At 45.4% G+C, this 6,187-nt stretch overlaps 2 long non-coding RNA genes across 2 annotated transcripts; one reads left to right on the top strand and one right to left on the bottom strand.

The window, feature by feature from the left end:
- Nucleotides 1-1,486, bottom strand: LOC131498336 (uncharacterized). Its single transcript, XR_009255386.1, has 2 exons — nt 929-1,486; nt 1-191 (listed from the first exon to the last, which is right to left on the bottom strand). It is a non-coding gene; the product is annotated as an uncharacterized LOC131498336 (long non-coding RNA).
- A 3,002-nt stretch (nt 1,487-4,488) lies between these two features.
- LOC131498338 (uncharacterized) lies at nt 4,489-6,187 on the top strand. The gene is made up of 2 exons (XR_009255392.1): nt 4,489-5,176; nt 5,995-6,187. It is a non-coding gene; the product is annotated as an uncharacterized LOC131498338 (long non-coding RNA).

Raw genomic sequence — 6,187 nt, forward strand, 5'->3', positions numbered from 1 at the left:
TTTGTCAGTGAAAGGAGGGAAATTTTACTTAAAAGACCCTGGGCAGAGAGGTAAAATCGAAGATGATTATGGTGTTCTGGGGCCTGCACCGAAAGAGGCTTTTCTTATTGCTGGCCATGGGAAAAACTGTGACGCCGAAAGTCATGGGTTTGAGCAGTGTCTTCAACCAGATCATTGGCATATGCTGCTGACTAAGGAGACAAGAATGAGAAAATGTAAGATTTACACTCAGGAAACCCATGTGTTTTTTATAGAAGGACCTCTTCAGCTCAATTTCTCAGATTTCATCAGACATAAGGCCAGAGAGTATGAGAAACCCACCTTCAAGGGGCACCTGGGGTGGCTTAGTTGGTTAAGTGTCTGATTGCTGATGTCAGCTCAGGTCATGATCTCACGGGTTCATGAGTTAGAGCCCCGCATTAGGCTCCACGCTGGTACACAGCCTATTTGGCTTTCTCTCTCTCTCTCTCTCTCTCTCTCTGCCCCTCCCCACGAGCTCATGCTTTCTCTGTCTCTGTCTCTGTCTCTCTCTCTGTCTCTGTCTCTCTGTCTCTCTCAAAATAAACAAACCTTAAAAAAAAAGAGAGAGAAAGAAAGAAAGAAAGAAACCCACTTTCAAAAAGGTAGGTCCAGGGGTTATGTCAACGTCTCTACTGAATGAAAAGATTTGAGGGAGGCTCTATCATAAAGAAGATAAGCAATGAACACAGAAATTCTGGCTTTTTGCAGGATTGGTGGGAAGCTAGGGGAGAGCTGGGTTTTTGTGGGTAGCAGAGAAGCCAGGGAAGAGTTGGAAGGCAGTCTCTGAGAGGCAAGTGGAGAGCTTTGCTTTGACAAAGGCATCACATTTTGGAACACCTGCAAGCCAAGAGGACAGTTCTTCGGGTTTGCGAGGCCCCTTTGGATAATCAGAAAATGTCATCAATACCTTGTCTTCCTGATCTTTTTCTTCCATAACTTCTTTGCTTTCTGTCTCTGTAGTAAATCCTTCAGATGGCACGCTGAACACTTACATCTACAGGACTGCATCATCTTCTTATATTTCCCAATTCTGGCCAGCAGCAGGGATCTGGTTGCCGCGGCAGCCTCTATCTGCTGCCCCCCTCCCCCGCCCCAGGTCCCTTCATTCAAAGCAGCCCACCCATCACTCCTTTTATATACAGAGACAAGTGCCCATGACATGGGAGCTCCTGGCAAAAGGACCTGATGATTAATGATGCCTTGTCACAATGGCTGTGATTCAGCATAAGAGCTTGGTTGGGTGGTTTGGGAGTACTGAGACATTTGGGGAAAATCAACAAAGTACCTATTAGGACTGCTGGCTCATCAGCTGGCTGCTGATCAGTGTAGCCCATGGGAACCACCCTGGATGATACTAACCAAGTGAAATTGTCCTGGCCTTTCAGACCCAACATCTTCAAAGCCTTTATTGGCTGGCACATTTACATGTGCATTCCTGGTCCCAACATCTTATTTTCAGAAAGAGCTTTTTCAGCAAGGATTTGAACTAATATGGGAATTTTTAAATGAATGCACTGAGGTATAACTGACACACAATAAACTCACATATTTTAAATGCGACAATTTTTTTAACGTTTATTCATTTTTGAGAGACAGAGATAGAGTGAAAGCAGGGGAGGGGCAGAGAGAGGGGGAGACACAGAATCTAAAGCAGGCTCCAGGCTCCAAGCTGTCAGCACAGAGCCCCACGTAGGGCTCAGACTCACAAACTGTGAGATCATGACCTGAGTGGAAGTCTGATGCCCAACTGACTGAGCCACCTAGGCACCCCAAATGTGATAGAAATTTGATAAGTTTTGACATAGGTATACACCCATGAATCTGTCTACACAAATCAAGATAATAAGTATACCCTCCTGTCCCAAACGTTTCCCTGTGCCCCTTCCCTGCTCTCTCAAGGAAGGAAGGAAGGAAGGAAGGAAGGAAGAGAGAGAGAGGAAGGAAGAGAGGAAGGAAGGAAGGAAGGAAGGAAGGAAGGAAGGAAGGAAGGAAGGAAAGAAGGAAGGGAATACAGCCTGGTTTCAAGCACACTTCCTGAACAAAGGCTGTAAGGGTTCACCCTCTCCAAGAGGATCCACCTCATGTGGGGGCCAGAGAGGTGATAATCCAAGCATCTCTCACAGTTCCTCTAGTTTCTTGCTTCTTACAGACTCTAGGAGGGAGGGAATTCTACAGTACCCCTGTTGTTCTTTTAACATAAGACCTAAGGTTTTAATCCCGGGGGACGCAACAAAGGTTGGGAAGAGAGAAAGAGAGAGGAAGAAAGAGAGGGACATCGAGTTGTGTTTTAACACATCTGTGAAGTTGAGTTTAATTTATTCTGTGTCCTCTTTCATCAAAAGTTACTAAGAGGGGCACCTGGGTGGCTCGGTCAGTTGAGCATCTGACTCTTGATTTTGGCTCAGGTCATGATCTCACTGTTCCTGAGTTCAAATCCCACATCGGGCTCTGTGCTGACGGTGCTGACAGAGACTGCTTGGGTTTCTCTCTCTCCCTCTCTCTCAGCCCCTACCCTGCTCTCTCTCTCTCTCTCTCTCTGTCTCAGAATAATAAATGAACATTTTTTTTTAAAAGTTACTAACCATCCAGTTCTTTCCACACCCAAAGAACTCAGATCTTTAAGCGAAAAGGATTGGCGTTGGTGATCATGATATTATGTGCTACAGATGGCTTGATAGAACAACGGATTTATGCATCCGGATTTGTACTGAGGATGTGCAGTTGCCTCTGGGCCTGTGTATTTCCGTGTTCTTTCCTAGGCATTCATGGTGGCATTCATGGTGGCTCTCTCCTATGCATTCAGTGTGCGGAATGGGCAGAAAGGAAGTGAAGGGGCCGTGTTCATGAGACCCCAAATTATGACTAAAGTATGTCTGAAAACTCACCAGCCTAGGTATATATCAACATGGATACCCGCCCCCCTCACACACACCAAATGCCTGAATAGATCCTCACTTTGTGAACAAGATATCCTTATATTTTGGGATATAAGTTCCTTGGGATAGGAACTTTGTTTCGATGGGGGCACCTGGGTGGCTCAGTCAACTGTGTGTCTGGCTCTTGATTCCAGCTCAGGTCATGATCTTGGGGTTCCTGAGATCGAGTCCTCCCTCGGGCTCTGTGCTGACTATGCAGAGCCTGCTTGGGGTTCTCTCTCTCCCTTTCTTTCTGCCCCTCCCCCACTCATACTCTCTTTTTCTCTCTAAATCAGTAAACTTAAAAAGAAAAAAAAACCTTGTTTCGGTAAATAATAGTGATCCACATCTCAATTGGCGAGGACTTATTGAAAATCTCTTGAGTGCCTTTCTCGATGGTCCATATTTTTTTTTCAAAAAATGTAAAATATGTATGAAACAGCCTTACATGAGAAATTATTCTAATTTCTTACACAAGAACAACCCAGCTCCTCCATCTACTAGCTGCAGGATCGTGGACAAGCTACCTAACCACCCTGATCCTGGAATTCAGCCATAATAATACCCACCACACAGGGTTGATGTAAGGATTAAATAAATAAGTTAATATCTCTAGAGTGCTTACCATATCCCTGGCACTGTTCCAAGCACAATCGATTATCTTGGCCCTGTCCTCTCAGAGTATAAGGTGCCTGACAGCAGGCACAAAGGTAAAATAACAAGGGCCAGTCAAGACCAGATGGCCATCCCAAACTGCGGACTTATCTATCCCGAAAGGAGGAGGCTAAAGTCAGGTAAGGGTGAAGCACACATGGGTAAAGTGAGCCTGGAAGAATAAGGAGGCCTGTCATTTTCCATATCGGAGCAACCGTGGTTGAATAAAGCCTCCTCTTAAAGAAGTTTGGCTGTGAAGCAAAGGAGAGAGTGGTTGCTAGAGAGAGGCTTACCTTTTGCTCAAAAACAACCTCCACTCTCCTCTGTCTCACCTCCTGTCTCTCCTCTACCCAATGCACTCCTGACTGCACCCCCTACTCTCTCCCTGCAGGAACCTACTAGCCAAATACTCTACAGGATCAAATAAAGCAAGCACTAAAAAATGAAGTCGGGCTCCCCAAGGGCTCTGCACAGCTCCGGGCACTTGGGAGGTCCCCCGTGAGTGGTATATGACCTCCCCAAGTCTGACACTTCCATGTTGAACTCCATACTGTTACTTTGCAACTTCGTTCTTAGCTGAGTTTTACTCTGCTCTCTTTCCTCAGCTGTCTTCCCCGAAACACCCAAAGGTTGATGATGAATCCTATAATTTTGCCCCTAGATCATCCCATCTGTTTCCTGTACATTCAACTACACAACGCTCTACTTTGCCAATGCTCAAATCTACATCATCAGCTCCACTGCTCTCCTGAGCTACTTATATTCCATTTGTCCACTGAGCGCTTAAATAGACATGGTGTCTGTCCAGTAGACATCCCAATCCGGGCAACACTAAAACCAATACTTTCTGTCCAAATGTAGTTGCTGCTGCAGTATTTATTGGTGGTTATTCACTCAGGACGGAAGGCTAGGGTTCAATCTTTCCCTTCAAAGCTCATTCTTTTCACCTCTTCTGTCCCTCAGTGTTTTATAATCCACTCCTTCTCTATCCCCATCACTGACTTGGGTCAGTGTCTTCTGGGTCTTAATATTCAAGCCTTTTGTCCATGTCTCTCTTCATGGTAAACATTAAGTACATGTCACCCCCTAGGTGATTAACCTCCTTGTCCCTATCTACCGGAGCAGCGAATACATGAAGAGACACTGCCGAATCGCTAAAATTAAGTAGATGCAGATTTAATTCCCACCTCTGCTATTTAGTATTTATGTGTCCTTCAGCAATTTCCTGAAGCCTATAAGGAAGTAATTTCTACCTGGGCGTTTAGTTTCCTCATTAGTAAAATAATAGGATTGCCATTAATTCCATATCCTTCTGGCTTTAACTAAAAGAAGATTTCTTAGACGAAGAGAAATAAAATAACCTAAGTTTAGTAGATTGAGAGGCTTGGCTCCAGAAAATCAGTCTGACTAAATGTTGAAGGAAATCGTCCCAGGTCCCACTGCTCAGCCCTTCTCCTGTAGATTGGGTCGCTGACCTCATACTGACTTTGTGACATCCCAGAGTGAGGAAGTATAAGTCCACAGTTGCCTGGTTTCTTTAGATGCTCCTCCCTGCCTCATCTCAAGGCTCAGAAAACCATTTTCAGGTAAATAGCCAGAAACCCCACACTGGGATTCTAACATCTACCATGACTGGATGCAGCCACCCTAGGATACGGCACTTCTGCCCATCCCTTAGGACTCCATCTTTCTTCCGGAGCATAGAAAAAAGTACCACCAAGGACAGCCTGGGGGAGGAAAAGGATAGCAACTGGCCAGTTCTTCAGTGTGTGGTCCTGAAGGAGTGTAGGAGGAATACCGGGAGCAGTTGGGGGATGTGTAAGAGGAGGGGAGGAAGGAGGTGGTGATGGAGGCATCACGGAAGAGCCTTCATTCATTCTCAGGCACATGGAATGGCCTCGGTGAGAAGCAAGCCATTTGTAAGTATCCATCAAGCCCGCGTTATGAATAAGACATTGACCAGCTCTCCTGGACTATAAGGATGAATTAGATAGAGATCTCTCGATGTAGTTATCTGAATGTTTACCATTAAAAGTGCCTTAAGTGAGAAGGAAGTTCAGAGACTTACAAATCGCCCTGTAACTCAGGGGACCTGAGGCTTAGTTGACGCTCTGCTATAATCATCCTAAAAGTATTTTTTAACAAGAGGCCGGTATAATCATCTTGTGCTGGGTCCCACAAATAACGTAGCTTATTCTGGGGAGACACGACTTGCCCAGCACAAGCATCCCAGGAAGTTTCAAGTAAGTCAGGCCAAACCATAGCGAAAAGGGTAATAAAATCATAAGGGAAATTCTGGAAAATGTCGAGTTGGCTTCGTGTGCCCACCTGAAGAACCTTCTGAGACTCTCCTACCCTTACCAGGGAAGCTTATAACCTCAGTTTTGTCTTTGCTTCTTTACAGCATGAAGAAACTGCGGAGCACTCGTGCAGGACGGTGCTCTGGAGAGGATACAAATCTTTCTGCACGGTGACATAGTCCTTACTGCGGTGACATAGATCTCTGCGGTATTACCTTCCACATTTTCTCCCGGAACAAAAATGAGGCTGCCCAGCATTGAGAATCTCTTGATCAATAAAATCGGATCACTGCAACA

Source organism: Neofelis nebulosa, chromosome 2 (genome assembly GCF_028018385.1).
Source record: "Neofelis nebulosa isolate mNeoNeb1 chromosome 2, mNeoNeb1.pri, whole genome shotgun sequence".
Classification (NCBI taxonomy): domain Eukaryota; kingdom Metazoa; phylum Chordata; class Mammalia; order Carnivora; family Felidae; genus Neofelis; species Neofelis nebulosa.